This window comes from Staurois parvus, unplaced genomic scaffold (assembly GCF_062004578.1).
Source record: "Staurois parvus isolate SC_StPar_1 unplaced genomic scaffold, SC_StPar_1.0 ptg001066l, whole genome shotgun sequence".
NCBI lineage: Eukaryota > Metazoa > Chordata > Amphibia > Anura > Ranidae > Staurois > Staurois parvus.
Genome location: NW_028318862.1, coordinates 4,542,401 through 4,560,227, shown reverse-complemented (window position 1 = coordinate 4,560,227; position 17,827 = coordinate 4,542,401). Strand labels below are relative to the sequence as shown.

Sequence of the window (17,827 nt, the reverse complement as noted above, 5' to 3'; positions counted from 1 at the left end):
CAGCTGCTGGATGCCGTGACAATGGTGGGAACCCGGTGATATACTGGGGGCATCTCAGAAAGAGAAGACCGCCACAGTTGCTGGCTGCCACTGTACGAGGTTGGCGGGAACCCTCCTACATTCTGAGAGGGGAGATGAGAAGATCTCCAACTGCTGGCTGCCATTGTACATGAGGTTGTTGGGAGCCCTCCTACATTCTGGGAGGGTGGAAGAGAAGAGCACCAGCTGTTGAATGTTGTATATGAGGATAGGTGAAATCCATCCAACATTCTGGGAGTGTCAAAAAGAACAGCGCCAACTGCTGGCTGCCATTGTACATGAGGATGGTTGGAGCCCACCTACATCCTGGAAACGTAGAAAGAAAAAAAAGCTCCAACTGCTGACTGCCATAGTACATGAGCATCAAAAACAAGAGTGTCAGCTGCTGGCTACCATTATATATAAATATGGGGGGAGCCGCCTAAATCCTGGGCGCACTGAAGGGAAGAGAGGAGCGATAGGTGTTGGATGCCATTTTATGTGAGGATGTTGGAAACCCCCCTACATCCTAGGTGTATCAAACAGAAGAGTGCTAGCTGCTGGCTGCCATTGTATGTGAGAATGGTGGAAGCCCATCTACATCCTGGAATTGTCAAAGAGAAGAGTGCCAGCAGCTGGCTGCCATTGTATATGAGGATAGTGGATGCCAAACTACATTCTGGGAGTGTCAAACAGAAGAGTGCCAGCTGCTGGCTGCCATTGTATGTGAGAATAATGGGAGCCTGCCTACATCTTGAGAGTGTCAAATGAAGAGTGCCAGCTGCTGGCTGCCACTGTATGTGAGGATGGTGGAAGCCCACCTACATCCTGGGAGTGTCAAATGGAAGAGTGCCAGCTGTTGGTTGCCATTGTATGTGTGGATGATGGGAGCCTGCCTACATCCTAGGAGATCCAAAGAGAAGAGTATCAGCTTCTGGCTACCATTGTACACATGAATGGTGGGAGCCTGCCGATATCCTGGCAGAGTTGAAGAGATGCCAGAAGACGAAGAGCAGCAGCTGTGGAATGCCATTGTACAAAAAAATGGTGGGAACCACTTACATCCTGGGAGCATTGAAGGAAAGAGAGCCAACTGCTGGCTGCCATTGCATATAAGGATGGTGGCAGCCCACCCAAATCAATGGAGCACATGAGAGAAGAGCACCAGATTCCATGCAGCAAGGAATAGGATATTTGTCCTGTAGGTTAGAGCCCACCTACATCCCGGTAGCATTGAAGAGAAGAGAGGAGAGAAGGCTACTGGCTGCCATTATATGTGAGGATAGTGAAAGCCTGCCTACATAAAGGAAGCATCAAAGAGAAAGAGTGCCAGCTTCTGGATGCCATTGTATGTGAGAATGGTAGGAGCTTGCCTACATACAGGGAGCATCAAAGAGAAGAGTGCCAGCTTCTGGATGCCATTGTATGTGAGAATGGTAGGAGCCTGCCTACATACAGGGAGCACTGAAGAGAAGAGTGCTAGCTTCTGGATGCCATTGTATGTGAGAATGGTAGGAGCCTGCCTACATACAGGGAGCACTGAAGAGAAGAGTGCTAGCTTCTGGATGCCATTGTATGTGAGAATGGTAGGAGCCTGCCTACATACAGGGATCATCAAAGAGAAGAGTGCCAGCTTCTGGATGCCATTGTATGTAAGAATGGTAGGAGCCTGCCTACATACAGGGAGCATCGAAGAGAAGAGCGCCAGCTTCTGGCTGCCATTGTATGTGAGAATGGTAGGAGCCTGCCTACATACAGGGAGCATCGAAGAGAAGAGTGCTAGCTTCTGGTTGCCATTGTATGTAAGAATGGTAGGAGCCTGCCTACATACAGGGAGCATCGAAGAGAAGAGCGCCAGCTTCTGGCTGCCATTGTATGTGAGAATGGTAGGAGCCTGCCTACATACAGGGAGCATCAAAGAGAAGAGTGCCAGCTTCTGGCTGCCATTGTATATGAGAATGGTAGGAGTCTGCCTACATACAGGGAGCATCAAAGAGAAGAGTGCCAGCTTCTGGATGCCATTGTATATTAGACTGATGGAAGCCCGCCTACATCCTAGGAGTGTCAAAAAGAGGAGAGTCAGCTGAAGAATGATGGGAGCCTGCTGACATCCTGGGAGCGTCGAAGAGGCAAGAAGAGCGCCAACTGCTGGCTGCCATTGTACACAAAAATGGTGGTAACCGCCTATATCCTGGAAGCATTAAAAACAAGTCTGCAAACTGCTGGCTGTTGTTCTATGTATGGATGGTGGCAGCCCACCCAGCATGGGAGAGAAGAGCACGAGATGCCAGGGGGAGCAAGGAATAAGATATTTTCCCTTATTCTCTTCTTGCCAAACTAGCATGTAGCCAACTGCATTGGCAAACTTACCAGCAGCCCGGAGTGGGGCTATAAGCAAAAAAAATTAAATTCAGTTGAGATTTCGTCCATGAAAACTGGTTGCAGGTAGGGCTCCTATCAACAATAAAAGGATAAAACAGACTTTGGGAGGGTACAGTGTCAAATGTCTCTTAACCGGCAGAAACAGATGGCTCCCCACCATCAGCCGAAAACTTGTATATCATGTACAAGGGACGGGACAAGATAAAAGAAGTTTAGAATTAAATCTCAGAGTCGGGATGTGCCTTCACACACACCTGCTGATATTCCGAGTAATACGGCCTTTTAAGACAGTGCCTTTCACTATGGCAGCAGCTCTGGCTGAGGTTCCCCTGGGGTGGTAACATTGTCCCTGGTAATCAGCAGACAGACGGTCACCCTATCTACTCCTGTCTGCCCTCCTCGCTGTCCGCTCTCCCTTTCTACAGCTCCTTCTCTCCAGAGTGGCTGCCATATGGTTCTAGTTAAGCTCCATATTTTTTCTTGTCAATAGAAGCCACACTTTCCTTGCTGCCAGACGTTTTACAGATTACTCTGTTGGCTCAATTTCTCGTTGGATTTTTTTCTTTTAAGAAGAAAAAAGACATTTTAAATTAATTTACAGCCACAACAAAAAGAGTTCAGAATTTTAATGGTGTTGTAAGTAATTTTTTCCTAATCCGCTCCAGATTTTGGTATTAACCTTTGAAACAGAGTTCATTCAGCTACTAAGTTACAAGCTCTGGAGTGATATATGGCGGAGGGGAGTTGTACGCACAGACAGGAGCTCAGGATAAATAGTGTTTAAACATGGACAGAAAATCCGACATGTGTTCGGCCAGTCACTTATCAGTGCTTCTGCCCGACAGCTCTCAAACACGAATGACACCAAGCCTGCTGCTTGTTCAGTTTGATGCAGTTAACCCTCTTGGCGGCCAAGCTACTGTCTAACAGAACAATTATGTTTCTTTATTACTGATCTCAAGTTTCAAATAAAAAAAAGAAATAACTGGCACCGTGCACACTCTCATCATAGACATGGGAGGTAAGAAGTTAAAAAAATTGGCTTTTCAAGTCCTGTGTACATTTTTTTTGCCAAGTTGCTGAAAGCCAGCGAACGCCTCATTAAAGTGCGGGCTCCTCCACTGAGCGTACTATACTTACTGTAAAATCTTCCTCCTCTTTGAAGGGCCTGACACTGACATCAGGGCTGGCTGTTTACACAGGCTAAGCTCTTTAAATTAGGTTCCCCTCTTTTTTATTATGACCATCCTACCACAAAAAGCCCCGTCCATCTTGGCCAAACCACCTTCTTCCCCTTCAGCTGCTTTCTTGAAAATGGGAATGGATTTGTCAGTTCAGAGAACACGGCTTAATTTATTGTACACGAGATTACCCAACCTGAACTTTATAGGAACATAGGAACTTCGAGTTCTGCAAAGTCAATAAAAGTGTCCTCCTGACTGGAAGGATGAATGGATGGATAAATAAGTGGATGGACAGAAAGATGGATGGACATATAAATGGATGAATAGATGGACAGATGATGGATGGATGGATGAACAGACAGATAGATGCATGAATGATGGACATATGGATAAGTGGATGGATGGGCAAATAGATGGAGGGATGGATGGATGGACAGACAGACAGACAGATAGATAGGTGGAAGGACGGAAAGATGGACTGAAAGATAGATGGATGGATAGATAGATTGATGGACATATGGATGGACAGATGGACTGACAGTTGCATAAATGTTGGATGTATGGATAAGCGGATGGATGGAAAGATGGATGGGCGGGAGGACTGATGAATGGACAGATGGATGGATGAATGGATGGGCAGGTGGAAAGGTGGATGGATAAATGAATGGATGGACAGACAGATGCATCAATGGTGGATGTATGGATAAGTGGACGGATGGACAGATGAACAGGTAGACAAATGGACAGACAGAGAGATGGATGGATAGATGGGCTGATGGATGGACAGATGGTTGGGTAGAAAGGTGGATAGATGGATGGGTAAGTGAATGGATGGATGCATGGATAAATGGATGAGTGGGTGGATGGATGAAGGATGGATAAATGGATGAGTGGGTGGGTGGATGGATGAGTAGATGGATTGGTGGATGGATGGATGTACAGATGCATAAATGGTGGACGTATGGATAAGTCGATTGGTGGATGGACAGATGAATAGGTGGACAGATGGATGGACAAATAGATGGATGGTAGGATAGATGAACTGATGGATGAACGCATGGATGGATGGATGGATGAACAGATGGATGGACAGGTGGATGGATAAATGGATGGGTGAGTGGATGAGTAGATGGATGGGTGGGGGGATGGATGGATTTATAGATAGATACAGTATATTATTATTACCAGCAACACGTAATTATTGTATTGAAACATTACACAGCTGATTTCACACTTTGTTACAGTTGGTATAAAATGTGGCACCCGGGGGTCACAATGGCGGAGTTACAGACTCTCCCACCATCAGCCATTATGTGATTGGGGCACTGCCAACCTGCTACAAGTCTACTACATTCCTGGAATTCTTCTCTGCCCAAGTAGTTCCCCTGGCATCGGGGGCCATCTCTGGAAGCTTTCCTAGCCGCAGGGAGGACAACACAAGGAAGATGTAACATGCTGTAGGGTGGGGGTGGAGGGGGGACTGGCATTGGCAAGGCACAGCAAATCCTAGTCTGGCAAAGATGGGTTACTTGAAATTGGAAAACAATTGCTTCCAGTCTGGTGTATGTACAATGAGGCCTACTAAGTGATTAATGACCTCAAAAAGCAAAGTGCCCATACACTACATGTCTCAGCTGTACTTATGGAACATTTATAGTGTAGTGTTTTTGTTCAGGATAGAGCAGGAAAGGGTTAACACTCCAGCCACGGCGTTTTTTTTTTTTTGCTGTCTCCATCTCATTGCAGAGATTTTCCTTCACTTCCTGTCTTGAGGCACAAGAGGAAGTGATATGTCATCGGAACAGTTATTTACATTGGATACCTTTGATCTAATGACTACTCTCAATTTCAGACTTTCATTCACTTTCTGTCCCGGAGACAATGGTCACCAGGACAAAAAAAAGAGGAATCTCCCCAGCGCTGGCCCACACAGCAATATAAGACTGATAGATTTTAACCCTTCCACAATATTTAAAACAAAAAAATGTTTTTAGATACACTCTTACAGCAACATTTCTCAACCATTTTACCATGCAGGGACCCTTGAAATGTTTTTTTTTGTGTGTGGAACCCCTGCTGAAAATGATTATATCCATAGCTAATTGTACATTGAATTGATGAGTAAGTAGTAGAAAGAATATGAAAGAAAAGAAATATGGTGTACATGCTTGTAGCTGACACCCAGGGAGGATCAACAACTCCACTCTATAAGACAAATAAACTGTATTTTAAGTAATTATCTTGACAGGAAGGAATATTAATAGAATCCGGCAAATGAAACACAGACTGTGAAAACTCTTGTGTCCCTGTAAATTGGTCAGCCATAGAAGGGTGGCATCTTACAATGTTGGTCATTGTAGAACTGCCACCCTTACTTTGAAGTCCATGATAAACTACCATCCTACATTGGTGGTCAATGTAGAAATGTCTCCCTTCCTTTGGAGGCAGTGGAAAAGTATAATCTTACATTGGAGGTCAGTGTAGAACTGTCTCCCTTCCTTTGGGGTCCATGGGAAAGTACCATCCTCCACTGATGGTCAGTGTAGAAGGGTCATTCTGCTTTTAGTTTCAAAAGTACCATCTTACATTGTTGGTCCGTATAGACACATCACCCTTCTTTTCAGATCTGTGGAAAAGTACCATCTTACACTGTTGGTCCGTATAGACACATCACCCTTCTTTTCAGATCTGTGGAAAAGTACCATCTTACATTGTTGGTCCATATAGACACATCACCCTTCTTTTCAGATCTGTGGAAAAGTACCATCTTACATTGTTGGTCAGCGCAGAAGTGTCTCCTTTCCTTTGTGGTCCATAGAAAAGTACAATCTTACATTAGTGGTCAATGTAGAAGTGTCACCCTTATTTTGGAGTCATTTCAAAAGTATCATCTTACATTGCTGGTGAGTATAGTAGTGTCACCCTTCTTTTGGAGCCCATGGAAGAGTACCATTTTACATTGGTGATCAGTATAAAAGTATCTCCCTTACTTTGGAGGTTATGGAAAAGTACCATCTTTTATTGGTAGTCAGTGTAAAAGTGTCTTCCTTACTTTGGGGTCAGTGGCAAAGTACTATCTTGCATTGTTGGTCAAAGTAGAACTGTGTGCCTTACGTTGGGGTCAATGGAAAAGTGCCATCCTACACTAGTGGTCATCGTAGAGGTGTCACCCCTCCTCTGGGGTCAGTGGAAAATGACCATCTTACACTATTGGTCAGTGTAGGAGTGTCACCCTTCCTTTGGGGTCTGGAGAAAAGTGCAATCTTATATTGGTGGTCAATGTAGAAGTGTCACCCTTCTTTTGGGGTCATTTGAAAGGTACCTTCTTACATTGCTGGTCGGTGTAGTGTTGTCACTATTCCTTTAAGGTCAACGGAAAAGTACTATCTTACATTGTTGATGATTGTAGAAGTGTCCCTCTTACTTTGCAAAAGTACCATCTTATATTCGTGGTCAGTGTGTAAGTGTCCTCCTTACTTTGGGGTCGGTGGAAAGTACTTTTCTATATTGTTGGTCAGAGTAGAAGTGTCTCCCTTACTCTGAAGTCCATGGAATAGTACCATCTTACATTGTTGGTGAATGTAGAAGTGTCCCTCTTACTTTGGGGTCCATGCAAAAGTACCATCTTATATTCGTGGTCAGTGTAAAAGTGTCCTCCTTACTTTGGGCTCGGTGGAAAGTATTTTCCTATATTTTTGGTCAGAGTAGAAGTGTCTCCCTTACTCTGGAGTCCATGGAATAGTACAATCTTACATTGTTGGTCAGAGTAGAAGTGTCTCCCTTACTCTGGAGTCCATGGAATAGTACCATCTTACATTGTTGGTCAGAGTAGAAGTGTCTCCCTTACTCTGGAGTCCATGGAAAAGTACCATCTTTCATTGTTGGTGAAAGTAGAAGTGTCCCTCCTACTTTGGGGTCCATGCAAAAGTACCATCTTATATTCGTGGTCAGTGTAAAAGTGTCCTCCTTACTTTGGGGTCGCTGGAAAGTGCTTTCCTATATTGTTGGTCATAGTAGAAGTGTCTCCCTTACTCTGGAGTCCATGGAAAAGTACCATCTTACATTATTGATCAGAGTAGAAGTGTCTCTATTACTTTGGAGTCAATGGAAAAGTACCATCCTACATTGGTGGTCAGTGTAGAAGTATCACCTTTCCTTTGGGTTCAGTGGAGAAGCACCATCTACTGTATATTATTGGTCACTGTAGAAGTGACTCTCTTACAGAGGTGGTCACTGCTGACTGTTCAAGGAACCACAAGCAACCTCAAGAGGAATCCTGGCTGAAAAAGGCTGCTTTAAAGGAATAACACTGTTCCATCAGTATAAACACAACAAAAAAAAACATTGAAGTAACACACCAAAATGTCCGCATGCAGGAATTTTTACCATGGGTTGTGGTAAGTCCGGCTGCCTACTTTATTATGGTTAGGCTGGAAGTTTTCCCACAATCCTACAATTGATCTCTGCAGGTGGTGTAGTGATAAAGTGGTACAATGCCTTAGATGTAATGGCCAGCTTACCCAACACATGCTGCAGATGTATGGGATCTCCTGGGAGTCTAATTATTCCTAATGCAGCAATCACAAGCCTCTGTGGCTTTTGTATGTCCGATAATTGAGAAGCTAGATATCAAGGTTCAGCAATCTTTACACGTCTATATGCATGTATATATTATACCTTTTGATATAAATATTTTAATAGCCATTATATATAGAGGGGAAAGATAGCATTTTGGACTTCTTGGTTTCAATACACTACATATTAACGGTCAGTGGTGGATCTTCCCATTTTATAGCCCAGCAGAAAGCGTACTCATTGCCCACAGTCTAGTGGAACATACTTACCGCAACCCTATCTGACTTCCTGTAAATGTCTAAGTGCACTATGAAAGTCCTGCGTGTTTCACGGTGACGCAGTAGAAGTCCTCGAGCAGTGCTAGTGCTAAGCATTACATAAAAAGATGATGATTGCTTTTTTGCATTAAAAACGGTGATTAAATGGGAAGAGGCCCTCAAGCAAAACACTCAACATGCAAATTTTAAAACGCCCAGACGATACTGAAAGGAGGACGCCCTTCACTCACTCCTCTGTCAGCTGCCCTTATGCTCATGATATCATATCAGTTTGCTTATGTTTTGAAGGGGGGCATGAGGGGATATTTTTGTCCCCCTGGCTTGGATGTCCCAAGCGTTTCTATAGCAACCCCAGTTTGAAAAACAACCTCTGGAAGTTGCCAACTATTTTGTCTTCTAGTTTAACAACTGCGTCGATCACATGCTGGGGACAGCTGGGGGGCCCAGGCACACAAAAGTAAAATGGGTTTATAATGGACGTCCTTCTAATGCTTTCAGGATACAAAGAATAGTTGTTCTTTTTTTTTTTTACAGAAAATGACAAGCACTCTCCACAAATGAGCTTCTAAGAGTTTTGTTCCCTCACCGATACATTTAATGCTTGAATGACACGGCCTCCATAAGCAGCTAATGTGTTACGGCAAAGTATTGGGGGGCATGTGGGCTGTCTGAAGGTCAGAATCAAAGCTAGTTAGCATCATCCCCAAGTTGTGCACTCAGCTCGAAACTTCATCAGAAGATTCAAATGAAGAACAATTGTCTTTTTATGGCCAACTGTGGCATAAACATGCATACTCATTACAGTTGAGCGTACGGGTATATGTGATGAGCAAGCAACTGTGTTGGCAGCCTCTTCTTCGAAGACCAGCAAGGAATCTTCCTCCAAGACAATTCAATTATGAGCATTCGTTGACATCAGAGAACAACGATACAACTGTTTCCAAATCTGGTGGAAATTGGCCATATCAAGTCATAATCATCCCATGTTTATGGGTGTCTTTTAGGTATGGTTACCATTTGGGTCTTTTCACTATTAGCCAGGGAGGAGGATCTCATCAACACCTGTCTGCAACATCTGCATATATTTGAGAAAGCCTTGTGCCATTCCAAGGTGCTTTGGCCAAGTGTGGTCCTACTTTGGTCTAAGGAACTACCAAGACTGGGACATATATAGTAATAATAAAAATAAAAACATTGTTTTTGCAACATTGTTGGACAAAGGTTTAAATTGGGCCTTTAATGGCTAGCAGGCAGATCGCTTGAAAATGTTGAGTTGTGCATTTACGGCCAGTTCTGTTCACAATATCCACTTGAGTAGACACAACCGTTGAAAATTCTATCAATCTTAAAGAGCTTCCTCAAAGGAACTATCATTTTAAGCAGATTACACAGCATTTCTGGTCAAATACATACATCAGCCTTGAATACCCATTACAAAATTGTTCATTTATTTCTTGGTTTTACTTGTTTTTCAAATATTTTGATAAATTATCTCAACAAGATAATATAGTAGGTGATAAATTGGTTTTACCAGATAGACTTTTCCGACACTAGATAATTTCGGCCTTTTGATTGATTTAAAGGTAATTGACCCATCTCCCTGTGAATATTGGTTGTCATACATCAAATTATGTCACTAGCTCTTGGTGAACTCATCGAGCTCTTCGAAAATGTATTACAATCAGTATGTTGTACTTGACAGGTTATGCAGTGGACTAAATGGGGCTCTCTGGAGTGAGTTTGGAGGTAAAAAGGTTACAGTATGTGGCTGGATGGGCAAGTTATGTCCTGGTCACCCAACATTTAAACATTAGTATTCGGAGTTACAGTGACATCAATATTGCGTATAATAGATGAATATGGATACCATCTGATTGCTACCGCCCATGTGGAGAAACACTGGACAGGTTTATATAAACTGGATGAACGGGAAATTGCACATGTGAATGTAGCAACCACATCCTTATAATTTTACAACGTATCACTAAAAATGGATATACTTGAATTGCAAGTCTAGTTTGTGAAAGACCTCCTGTGTGAGGCCCCCACCACACTCAAAAAAAAAAAAAAAAAAAAAAGTACATACGTTTTTACCAAGTGTCTTCATGCCGGTCAATTGCCATCACAGGCCTTCTTTCTTCCCTACAGCAGTGGACATAATGACATTATGAGCAACATTCTATGTGGGAGTACTGCAAGCTCACACCGTGTGATGGTACAGTTTATGTTGAATGAAGCTGGGTGTCACTCAATCCAAAGACTGAAGACATCTATAGGCGGTAAGAAATGACTTAGGAGGACAGCTCTAGGCTGAGGGTGAGTATTGCAGTCAAAGGTGCTTGCTTAATCAGGCTGTACTGAATAGTTCAAAACTTAGAATAAAGCTCACTGAGTAGACTCCATTACTTCAGCATACCGGCATGGTTTACTGAACACTATTGGCATCAGACTGTTGACTGGAGTTATAGTACTTGGGCAAGGTTCAGTCCTACAAAGGGACACTTTTTTCACTGACCCTGTTGTAACTGCTGCTTCAGTACATTTGATGGAACATAAATCCATGCTGGATGAAAATCCATGGAGAGGTTTTTATGTTTATGGCCTTGTAGGGTTGTGGTAAGATCATACAGCTTGCGGCAATTTCAGCACACTTCACATTCTGAACGCTAAAGTAGCCACTTGCAGCAGAACCATTCAGGCAGTAGAAGGAACACAAAACAAACATTCACCTTATCTCAAATTGCATGGCTACCAGAAAGAGATAAACGACAATCTCCCCCACCAAATGGTATGACAAGGTGTGCTCTCAATTTGGCCATATGTGGAATTCTGGTCAACTACAGTAATGTTAAGTTACAACTAATGTTCCAACTTCATTTTTGGTTTCTAGAGAATGGATAACCCATATGCTCAACGCCTCTGCTTCTGTTAAGCGTATTGATATTATTTATTTATTTCAGGTACTTATATAGCGCCATCAATTTACGCAGCGCTTTACATATATATTGTACATTCACATCAGTCCCTAACCCTCAAGGGGCATACAATCTAAGGTCCCTAACTTACATTCATACATACACATACTAGGGACAATTTAGACAGGAGCCAATTCACCTACCAGCATGTCTTTGGAGTGTGGGAGGAAACTGGAGTACCTGGAGGAAACCTCGCAGGCACAGGGAAAACATGCAAACTCCAGGCAGGTGGTGCCGTGGTTGGGATTCGAACCAACGACCCTAATACTGCCAGGCGGAAGTGCTAACCATTTAGCCACTGATATGGGTGAATATTTAATTTCTATGCCATCACAGTCCATAACCCAAATACTACTGGATGCAGGGGCGGACTGACAACTCATGGGGCCCCCGGGCAATAGGGGATCATGGGGCCCGTGTCCTTGCCCAAACTCAAAAAAGCCTATGAAAAAGGTACCAGGGGCATCTCATGGGGCACCTTACTGACCCCGGGCCCTCGGGCAGTGCCCGAGTTTCCAAATGGTCAGTCCGCCCCTGACTGGATGACCACTTACTGGTTCACATTTGATGGGAGGGTAAGCTAGGCATGGAAAAAGTAACAGTTAAGTTTGTTCTGTCTACTCGCGCTTCCAACCAATACACCTCAAAATTCACCAATCTCTGGTGTTAGGCCATTCCTTGTTGCAGATAGTAAAATTTCCTAGTTATATTCAAGATGCAACCCAGAAAGAATGGGTGAGGCTATTTCCGGGAGGACCTTTTGTTCACAAAAACAGATTGAAATCCATTCTTTCATAAACTGCTGATGTCTCCAAGCGCTATGTTTACGAAGCATTAATTACCTAAACCAAATGCGTTAAATAGGGTAGCTTCCTTAGCCTAGTAGGATTTGGTCAGGTCTGCACATTAAATTGATCTTCCAAGACCTTCTTTCCAACTTGTCTGCATACCATTCAGTTTATTTTCACTTGTGCTGGGGAAATACAAAAAAGGAAAGTTGTGGACAAGAGCAAATAATCAGGTTTCACCTTTAGTTTCATAGGAATGGAATTCTCTATGGAGTTCCATAGAGTCTTCCACAAACCCTCTAACCTTTTACTGAACACATTAGTTGACCCCCCCCCCATCCTTGGCATTCGATGATGGTTGCTCAAATGTGATCATATTGGATAATTAATATTTCTCTATTGGCAGTGTGAAACTTTTCCAAGCACCTCCAGGCCAACTGACCTTAAGGGGGAGGACAAATCAACAGAGTTATAAATTGGTGGTGATGGTCTACGTACTCTCTGCTCCATATAAATAAACACACCTACCCAGCCATGCTGAATGTGCATGTTCATCTTCTGTGCAGCCTCACTGTTCCAACACATCCAACAGCCACTTGATTGTTATGGCTAGTGTTAGTTTAGATAACTTGTAGCCTTCAGCAATCGCAAATATGCTATAAGTTCCCTGGTATCACCCCACACACAGTTTTAATGAGCCCTATAGAGTCCTCCACAATCCTTTTTCTCTTTTACTGAGCTACCTTGACTGAATTCACTGGTTGACCCTCCCCGTCCTTGGTATTAGATGATTGTTACCCTAATGTGGTCAGATAAGAAAATGACTATATCTCTAATGGCAGTATGCAACTGACCTCAGAGGGAAGTAGAAATCAACTGAGATATATCTTGGTGGATATGGAATCTACTCTGTGCTCCATAGACTTGAAAACCAAGTTGTCCATGGAGCTCCATAGAGTCCTCCACAAACCTTCTACTCTTTTACTGGCTGCCTTACTTAAACACAGTAGTTGACCCCCAAAACTGCATTATTTGATGGTCAGTCATTGTTGTGGTCAGATTAGAAAATGACTATATCTTTATTGGCAGTCTGTAATGTTTCAGAACACCTCCTGGTCAACAGACCTTAGGGGGAAGGGTGAATCAACTGAGTTACTGTATATTTTGGTGGTGATGGTCTACCTACTATTTACTTTATAGACATAAACAAACCCACCCTGGTATGCAGAGTGTGCATGTTTACCTGAGATATAAATTGGTGGTGATGGTCAACCTACTCTCTACTCTATAGACTGAAACAAACCTACCTAGAGATGCAGAGTGTGCATGTTCATCTGAGATGTAGGTTGGTGGTGATTGTCAACCTACTCTCTACTCTATAGACTGAAACAAACCTACCTAGAGATGCAGAGTGTGCATGTTCATCTGAGATATAGGTTGGTGGTGATGGTCAACCTACTCTATAGACTGAAACAAACCTACCTAGAGATGCGGAGTGCGCATGTTCATCTGAGATATAGGTTGGTGGTGATGGTCTACCTACTCTCTACTCTATAGACTTAAACAAATCTAACCAGATATGCGGAGTGCGCATGTTCATCTGATATATATATTGGTGGTGATCTTCTTCCTAATCACTACTCTATAGACTGAAAGAAACAAACCTACCTGGAGATGTGAAGTGTGCATGTTCATCTGAGATATAAGTTGGTGGTGATGGTCTACCTACTCTCTACTCTATAGACTGAAACAAACCTACCTAGAGATGCAGAGTGTGCATGTTCCTCTGGGATATAAGTGGGCGGTGATGGTCTACCTACTCTCAACTCTATAGACTTAAATCTATCCAGGTATGCTGAGTGTTCATCTTCTGGGCAGCCTCACCGTTCCCACACACCCAATGGCCACTTAATTATTATGGCTAGCTTTAGTTTAGATCACTTGTGGCCTCCAGCAATTGTAAATATACTGTAAGCGCGTTGTCACCCCCCCCCCCACCGCACACATGTTCTGACAGCGAACCAACAGCATCAGCAAACGTCCAGCAGCTCGCACCTGTCTGCCAGGAGTTGCCAAAAATAAAGAGGGGTGGGGAGAATTGTAGAAAAATGTGAAAAGTGTTGTCTAGGAATCAAAGAGTCACCACTTCTTTTTATTTTGTGTTTTTTTCCTCAGTAATTACACTAAAGATGAAAAACTCATAATAAACATCTTGCAGTCCCCACCTGCTAACAGTAATTATAATAGACTCAACAATAAATGGTAACGCAGCATAGAGCAGCATCTTGGGAATTCTCTGGGGTATGTGGATTAGCTTGAAAAGCCTGAATGATTAAAATACACTAATTAAAATTTTGCGTTCCTTGGTAACTCGTCTGCCTGGGCCCCTGGTGTTGGCAAAATGGGAATTAACGTGACAAAAGCAACACAGAGGGGTTTTGTTTTAAATAAAAAAAAAAAAAAAGAAAAAAAAAATCTGATGTACGCAAACTCTTCTGCAGGACGGTGGAAAACTGTCGCCTTCCGCCGTCATTGCCGTCCACCGCCGGACTTGCATAGCGATCTTCTGAAGGATCTGGACACATGGTGTTCCAAGCTGTATAGGTGAGCGCCAAAATACGAACGGGTCATGGAGTAGGACAATATGAAAAAAAAGTAATACATTTAGAATTAATTAACGGGAGATTTAATAATCTTATGATTTTTTTTTTTATTATAATCACTGCCCTTCAATATATTGGATAGCCAGCCTCCAGAGAAAAGATTGCAAGCTCTGAAGGTCAATGGGAAAACAAAAATTTTTTTTTTTTTTTTATCGAACAGTTAAAACAAAAAACAAAAAAAAAAACATTATTGTAGGTAGGGAATATTCCATGTATGTTCTTTACATGGCACAGATGCTGCATCCCATGGCCATTCCCCGTCATATACCCCAGGCTGGATTGCCGCTAAATCACACAATATGGTAGTCAAGTGTTTCTGATAAAATTACCGTCCTCTCGGGTAAAAAAATATGTTAGCATTGTTACACCGAACTGCAGGCACAGACGTAAAAAAAAAAAAATCCCACAAAAAAAAAAAAAAAATTCTGGAGGAATCACCCCCATCTGGGATCAGCAGGACCCTGGCACTGAAATGGCACACGTATGACAGTGGGGTCTCCTGGGAAGAAGGGGGGGGGGCACATACCTGCAGAGACCTAAGCTGGCAGCTCTTTCTTTTTTCTAGGAGAAGTCGATTCTCCTCTCGGTGGTTTAACAAATAAAAAAAAAAAAAAAAAAAAAAGAACCAACGCACTTTTTTCGGTCGCCCCTAGCAACCTAATTGCATCAGCGCCTTGCACACAGGAGCCGGAGTAACTGAATTTTGATGAAAAGGCAGCGGTAATTTACGGCATCACAAAATTAGTTGCCGTGGCGACGGGTTAATTACATCTCAAATTAACAAAGCAAGTGTGGTGAAATTAAATATAAATCATATTTTCTGCATAAATTATAGGGGTTGATTAGACCGGGGCTATGGGAGAGGGAAAGGTTGGCCCGCGGAGGGGCCCAGCGTTTTTTTTTTTTTTTTGACGACTTTAAGTCGAGTTTTTTTTTTTTTTTGTCGAGTGACACCAGAAAAAAAAAAAAAGTCTCATAAAGTCTGCGGTTACAAGACATCCCTCAGCCACACGCCGGCCGCTGACCTGCTGCCATTGTACTTGGGGGACGGCGTGCAGCGTTACCAAGCACAGTTCCTGCTGTGTGGATGGGGAGGCCGGGGCGGCATTGTGCTATTGTCTGCCTGGAGAATGTCGGAGCACAAGGCCGCCGTCCGCGGGGCCACATCGACTTTCATTTCCACAACAGAGGTGTCACTTCTTTAAACAAACAAACAAAAACAATTTTACGTACAGACGCGCTGACACCGTTCTCTTACTAACTTTTAATACAGAGCTGTCGGGATGAGACGTACTTTCCGGCTGATATCTTCATCACAACTACAAATCACATACCTGTCGCTCCAAAGAAACTACCAAATTATTATTATTATACAGGATTTATATATTATTATTATACAGGATTTATATATATTATTATACAGGATTTATATATATTATTATTATTATTATTATACAGGATTTATATATATTATTATTATTATTATTATACAGGATTTATATATTATTATTATACAGGATTTATATATTATTATTATACAGGATTTATATATTATTATTATTATTATTATACAGGATTTATATATTATTATTATACAGGATTTATATATATTATTATTATACAGGATTTATATATTATTATTATACAGGATTTATATATTATTATTATTATTATACAGGATTTATATATTATTATTATACAGGATTTATATATTATTATTATTATTATTATACAGGATTTATATATTATTATTATTATACAGGATTTATATATTATTATTATTATACAGGATTTATGGCGCCAACAGTTTGCTCAGTGCTTTACAATATAACGGGAGACAATACAGCAACAATACAGTTCAATACAAGAGGGATTTGAGGGCCCTGATCCTGGGAGCTTACAATCTAGGAGGGAGGGGCTAGTGGTACAAAAGGTAGTAACTGTGGTGGATGGACTGGTTGGAAGAGTAGAGGATTCCAGTATTAGCTGAGGACAGGATAGGCTTCCCTGAAGAGATTTCAGAGATCGCCTAAAAGTGAGCAGAGTAGGCGATAGTCTGATAAATTGGGGTAGAGAGTTCCAGAGGATGGGGAAGCTCTGGAGAAGTCCTGGAGACGAGCATGGGAGGAGGAGACAAGGGAGCTAGAGAGTAGGAGGTCGTGCGAGGAGCGGAGAGGACAGTTTGGGTGATATTTAGAGACAAGATTGGTGATGTAAATGGCTTCATACGTTATTGTTAATGTTTTGAATTTTATCCGTTGGGCAATGGAAGCCAGTGGAGGGATTGGCAGAGAGGGGTGGAGGACATGAGAGGAGGCCAGTGGAGGGATTGGCAGAGAAGGATGGAGGACACTGAATGGAGGCCAGTGGAGGGATTGGCAGAGAGGGATGGAGGACACTGAGTGGAGGTCAGTGGAGGGATTGGCAGAGAGGGGTGGAGGACACTGAGTGGAGGCCAGTGGAGGGATTGGCAGAGAGGGATGGAGGACACTGAGTGGAGGTCAGTGGAGGGATTGGCAGAGAGGGGTGGAGGACACTGAGTGGAGGCCAGTGGAGGGATTGGCAGAGAGGGATGGAGGACACTGAGTGGAGGCCAGTGGAGGGATTGGCAGAGAGGGATGGAGGACACTGATTGGAGGCCAGTGGAGGGATTGGCAGAGAGGGATGGAGGACACTGATTGGAGGCCAGTGGAGGGATTGGCAGAGAGGGGTGGAGGACACTGATTGGAGGCCAGTGGAGGGATTGGCAGAGAGGGATGGAGGACACTGATTGGAGGCCAGTGGAGGGATTGGCAGAGAGGGATGGAGGACACTGATTGGAGGCCAGTGGAGGGATTGGCAGAGAGGGGTGGAGGACACTGAGTGGAGGCCAGTGGAGGGATTGGCAGAGAGGGGTGGAGGACACTGATTGGAGGCCAGTGGAGGGATTGGCAGAGAGGGGTGGAGGACACTGATTGGAGGCCA

At 43.1% G+C, this 17,827-nt stretch overlaps 1 protein-coding gene across 2 annotated transcripts in view; it reads right to left on the bottom strand.

The window, feature by feature from the left end:
* Positions 1-17,827, bottom strand: part of CASZ1 (castor zinc finger 1) — a 469,392-nt gene that overhangs the window by 230,331 nt on the left and 221,234 nt on the right. The window lies entirely within an intron of this gene.